The sequence below is a fragment of the Rhinopithecus bieti genome, unplaced genomic scaffold (genome assembly GCF_001698545.2).
Source record: "Rhinopithecus bieti isolate Rb0 unplaced genomic scaffold, ASM169854v2 scaffold_56474, whole genome shotgun sequence".
Classification (NCBI taxonomy): Eukaryota; Metazoa; Chordata; class Mammalia; order Primates; family Cercopithecidae; genus Rhinopithecus; species Rhinopithecus bieti.
In genome coordinates, this window is record NW_016822031.1 from 301,828 (window position 1) to 308,130 (window position 6,303).

Genomic DNA, 6,303 nt, shown 5'->3' on the forward strand with positions numbered 1-6,303 from the left:
AAGATGGGGTACACAGGAACAATGTACTATTTTCACAGTTTTCTATAAATAAAAAAGTTTAAAAATAAAAAATAAAGTTAGTTTATTTATTTATTTTATTTTTATTTTTATTTTTATTTTTTGAGACAGAGTCTTGCTCTGTAGCCAGGCTGGAGTGCAGTGGCACAATCTCAGCTCACTGCAACCTCCACCTCCCAGGTTCAAGCGATTCCCCTGCCTCAGCCTCCCAAGTAGCTGGGATTACAGGCCCGGCTAATTTTTTGTATTTTAGTAGTGATGTGTTTCGCCATCTTGGCCAAGATAGTCTCGATCTCCTGACCTTGTGATTCGCCTGCCTTGGCTGCCCAAAGTGCTAGGATTACAGGCGTGAGCCACTGTGCCCAGCCAAAAATAAAGAATTTTTTTTTAAACTGTAAGTTAGATTACTTCTGTCAAAATGGAAATATGTCTACCACATATGATTAAATTTAAAAAAAAGATTTTAAAAGTAAAATTTAAAAAAAGATTTTAAAAGTAAATTTAAAAAACACTTTTCTCAAACTACCCTGCCTGTTCTTCAGCGAATACTTCTATCAGAAGGTTTAATTTCATCGGCTTTTAGAATATTGGTTAAATTTTGCTGTCCTTAACCCAGTTTAAAATACCCAGGATTCGTGGTGTGCCTCAACTACACTAAATTTCAGTCTTTCTGTTAAACCCACTAGGCTTTCTTAGTCCGCCAGTGACTGTACTTTTGTTGTGGCTTACTGACCTGCACCCTGGGCTGCCCCTCTGGGACTTGTTGTTGCCTCCATGACATTAAAGATTTTAAAACTTCATTCTGGCCAGGCGCGGTGGCTCACGCTTATAATCCCAGCACTTTGGGAGGCCGAGGCGGGTGGATCACGAGATCGAGACTACCCTGGCTAACACAGTGAAACCCTGTCTCTACTAAAAATACAAAAAAATTAGCCGGGCGTGGTGGTGGGTGCCTATGGTCCCAGCTACTAGGGAGGCTGAGGCAAGAGAATGGTGTGAACCCGGGAGGCGGAGCTTGCAATGAGTCGAGATCGTGCCACTGCACTCCAGCCTGGGCAAAAAAGCAAGACTCCGCCTCAAAAAAAAAAAAAAAAAAAAAAAAAAAACTTCATCCTACATACAAGGGTTACTTCGTGTACTTGCACCATACATAATACACTCCAAAAACATGCTTATGTGATACACTAGAACTTATGCAGTAACCAATGGAGGAGGAATCTAGAGCACTAACTAGGTTTGTCCCAAAACAGCAGTCTGCAATTCAAGTCTTAAATGGCATCCCATTTGAAATAAATCTATGTAAATATCCTGACATACAGGAAGGTAGGGAAGAGGGAGCTGGGGGATGGTCTGATCTTAACATAGAACAGAAAAGCAAAAGATGGAATGCTATTTGAGTCATGATATTGTAGCTCCCTTTAATTTGGAACACAACTCTAGTAAGGGGAATTGGTCAAGTTGATCCGGATGACAGCTGATGCAGAAGCCTGAGGCAGAAGCCTCCTGCAGAGGTCAGCTCCCTGAAATATGAAACAGTGTGAAGATAGGATGCGTAATAAAGCAAAGTGCAAAATGGCTCTGCTATATTTGGAATGCTGGTGTCCCCTCAAAATTCCTATGTTGAAATCCTACCCCCAAAGGTGATTGATAAGGTTTGGCTCTGTTTCCCCACTCAAATCACACATTAAATTATAATCCCCAATGTTGGGGAAGGAATCTGGGGGGAAGTGATTGGATCATGGGGGTGGATTTTCACTTGCTGTTCTGGTGACAGTGAGTGAGTTCTCATGAGATCTGGCTGTTTAAAAATGTATAGCACTTCCCTCTTCACTTTTTCTCTCTCCCTTTTGCTCCACCACGGTAAGATGTGCTTGCTTCCCCTTCCATCATGATTGTAAATTTCCTGAGGGCTTCCAGCCATCCTTCTTGTACAGCCTGTGAAACTGTGAATCAATTAAATGACTTTTCTTCATAAATTATCCAGGCTCTGGTAGTACTTTATAGCAGTGTGAGAATGAACTAATACAGTGGTGGTACAAGGAGGTTGTGCCTTTGGGAGACAATTAAGTCATAGAGGCAGAGCCTTCATGAGTAGGATTACTGCCTTCATAAAGAGGCTGAAGGCAACCGCATTTCCCTTCTGTCATGTGAGGTTACACGAAGAAGACAGCTGTCTATGATGAAGTAGGCCCTTATCAGACATTGAATCTGCCAGCAGCATCTTGATCTCAGACTTCCCAGCCTCCAGACTGTGAAAAATAAATATCTGTTGTTGATAAGCCATCCAGCCTATGATATTTTGTTATAGCAACCTGAATGGACTAAGACAAACCCCAAACAACATAGTTGCCAGTATCTTCATTTACAGAGACCTCTCACTTCATGGTAGCTGAAGAACCTGGGTCTCATCTCGAGTCATATCTCTTACTAGTGGCCACTGGACACTTCGCTCAGTACTTCTGCTTTCTGGCTTTCCCCTGAGACTTAAGTGTGGCCATCACCTTCCTGAATTTTGAAATCCACAGATAAATTTGCCATCTATTATATGGCTCAGATGGTGAATGATTTACTAGGTTATCCATCCCTTGGTCACTGCTATAAGACAAACTAGAGATGCCACAATCCATTTTCTTTATACAGTGTTGTCACATGTGCCTTCTCTCTTGTTTCTTTTGTGGCAGCATGGGAATCACCTAGAGTTTCTCTTGAAGTCTTTCTTCTCAATCAACCTGGAGTCAATTATCCCACCCTAGATTTCTGTTCTCTTTCAAACCAACAAAATAATTGTCAGTCTATTTATATGAAGGACAGCCTATCTATACTGGAAAATAACAAAACTTTTATTTTAAATATTGCAACTTACTAGTTAAACAATTAGATATACTACAAGAATAAGTTCATCTTGAAAATGACTATAAATTCTTTTGTTCTAAAATTTCATAAGAAAATTGATTATAATTTTATAAAAGGCAAAGAATGGTAAAAAATAGTATGTATGTTACACTTACAAATGCATTCTTTAACATTTTAAGAAACTGCCATAGTTTAACTAAGATTAGCTATGTGACATTTAAATCCTATCTATTCTACTAAAAATTTGCAATAGTTTAAGTTAAAAGGAATCTTTATCATGTAGACAAAACAATGATAATCTAACTGAATTTCACTTAAAGGATTATATCAATAATCCCATCCCATAAAATTTTAACAAGCACGGACACAACCTGATATAAGCAGAGTCTGGTTGTTAGAGCAATTAGGCAATTGATAAAAAGAGAAACCAATGCTCTCTAGAAGAACTCATCTTCAGTGAAAGTCTTGTAAAATTTACACATATAGAATTGCAACAAATAAGAGGTCACAATTTTAAAAAGCAAAATCATAGGACACGTATAAGGGAAAAAGCCACCATATATGAATCAGCAGAAAATAACCAACAACAAACTTAAAACCACAAAGATATCTAATATTGCTATTTTTTGATACTCAATATAAAACAGATACATTTACTACATGAGAAAAAATTAAAAAGTACATTGAAATCATTGAAAAGAAGAAAATACACCCTGAATCAACACTTCATCTTAATCTATGAATTTTGATATTACTTTTAGAAAGCTTAGGATTTACTCTATCTACATTGAAAAAAATAAAACTCAAAGAGCTCTGGACTAATAATGCCAGGAAATTGAGGGGGAAATGAAAGCATATCAAAATCAGAAAGATTCCTTAAAACCTTTTAAGAAGTGGTTAAAATTCTAGATCCTTTCTCCATACCACACAAATGTGTAAATGTTCCTTTTCTTCCTAGTGAAACAGTTAGATTTATTCCCATAGAAGATAGGAAAACAGAGGGTCTATGGATCAGAAATTCCAAGCATTGTTGGAAACGTGAATGCTGACTCAGCCATTGCCATGACAGTCAAGAAGATAGTATGTTAAAAAGGTGTGACTGAAGAGAGTTTTAAGGAGGTACTACTTACAAAGCTGTGGGTTAAAAAATGCTGAAGCATCTGTAGATTTGCAACAGGGTAGATAAAGTTAGTTTTCAGCTTCCTCCAGATATGATAAACCAACTTTTTTAGGCTTTCTAAATCAATTTCCATTTGGCTAATTTCTAGCTTCTAAAATGTTGTTGCTTGATCTTCCTTTCTATGCATCTTGTTCTTGTCTTGTACCTCTTTCCTTACAGCACAAAGAAAGCTGCTATCACATCTAGGCCCAAAAAGGAAAGAGAAGGAAGTATTTAACCGTGTGGAGAAAGAACTGGAGGAGGGGACTTCTGGACAAGAACTGAAGAAGTAGAAGGAGAAGACAGTTGTGGCCACTCTGTGAGTAGGCTGGAAGGAAACTAGGAAATACCTCTTCCTGAGGGCCCTCTTCCTGGCTTGCACAGAATCACTTTCTTGCTTCTCTGTCCTCACATTGCAGAAAGAAAGAGAAAAGAGACAGAGAGAGAGATTGAGAGAATGCTCTGGTGCTCTGGTCTTGCTTCCTGCTCTTATGAGGACACTAATCCCATGATGGGGCCTCATCTTCATGATTTCATATAAATATAATTATCTCCCCAAAACCCTACCTCCACATATTATCACATTGGCAGTTAGGGCTTCAAAATAAAAATTTTGGAGGGACACATTGAGTCCATAACACAGTACATACAGATCAGTTTCCCAGAGCACAGGGCAAAGTGAAAAACAGCAAAAGTGTATCAAAGGAGCACATGAAATCAAGTACAAATACCATAATAAAATGATGAGCTTGGTGAATATATATGAAGACTGAAAGCTAAAATACTGGCACATAAGCCCTCTTCTCACAATAGACCCTTTTTTATGCTGACAAAATCTATAGACACCTGCTCTATGGACGCTGTAGAAAATTAAAAGTAGAAAATTAGTAGAAAAGTAGAAAATTAAAGATACTGGCAAATGGGGTTTCCCCAGCAAACCACCAGCTACCATAATGAAAGTCAAATTCAAAACCTTTATCCACATACTTGATATTTATAATTAGCTTTCATCCCCCAATTTTAAATGTAATAATTACCAGAGCCAAATTTGTTAGCTGAGCAAAACCTCTAACATGAAAGACTAGGAAAAATACAACAAGAAACAAAAGAGAAGAGAATATAACACAAAAAGAACATGTATAATATTTAATAGTTAAACATTAACTATTAAATAAAATATTTTAAAAGATTATTAGTATCCTTAAAAAGATTAGCAAAGCCATCTCATTCATGAAATCGTAATAAGATTCATTGAGCAGAAAGAGTTCTTGAAAATTAAGAACATGATAGCAGAGACAAAGAAATTCAAAGAAAATTTTGAATGATAAAGGAAATCTTGTGAATAATAGAAAGTAAATAGGTAAGTAAATGAAATAAATGAAACCAGAAAAATACTAAAGAACACTCATCTCAATGGTCTAACATCAAAGTAATGGAAATTCCACAAATAGAGGAAAATATATATATGTATTTTATATATACACACAAATAAATAATATATACAAAAAAATATATGTAAAACTAATGTATATACATATATTAACTACTAATTGATATAAATATATAATATAAAAATGTATAATTTATATATATTAATAACCAAATAAAGAAAAATGTTTAAAATGCCAAGAAAAGAAGCTTAAGTAAACAATTTCAATTAAAAAAATGTTTTGCCAGAAATTAAAGAACAATAAAAATTAGCATCATTTTTTGGAATTTTAAGAACATTAGAGCAAAGAGAAATATTCTATAAGCTTTTCCAAAAGTGTAAAAATAAATATAATATTGTTATCATATTTTTTTCTTTTTAAAAATAGGCTATTATAACAGCACACTAGCTATATGGCAATATGTAATTAATATATTTTATAATATTTCATAATATATAAATATTATAAATAATATTATATATAATGTATACATATTATAAATACTATTACATATAATATATAAATATTATAAATATTGAATGGCTATTACAAAAAAAAGAAAGAAAAAGCAAGTGTTGGTGAGAATGTGGAGAAATTGGAAGCTTCATATATTGTTGGTGGGAATGTAAAGTGCTGCAAACACTGTTGAGAACAGTTGGTGGTTCTTCTTAAAGTTAAAGGTAGCATTGCCATATGATTTTACAATCCCACTCATAGGTATAAAACCGATAGAACTGAAAGCAACATTTCAAAGAGATACTTGTACAAAACTGTTTATAGCAGCATTATTTACAATAGCTAAAAGGTGGAAAACACCCAAGGGTCCATCAACAGATGAATGAA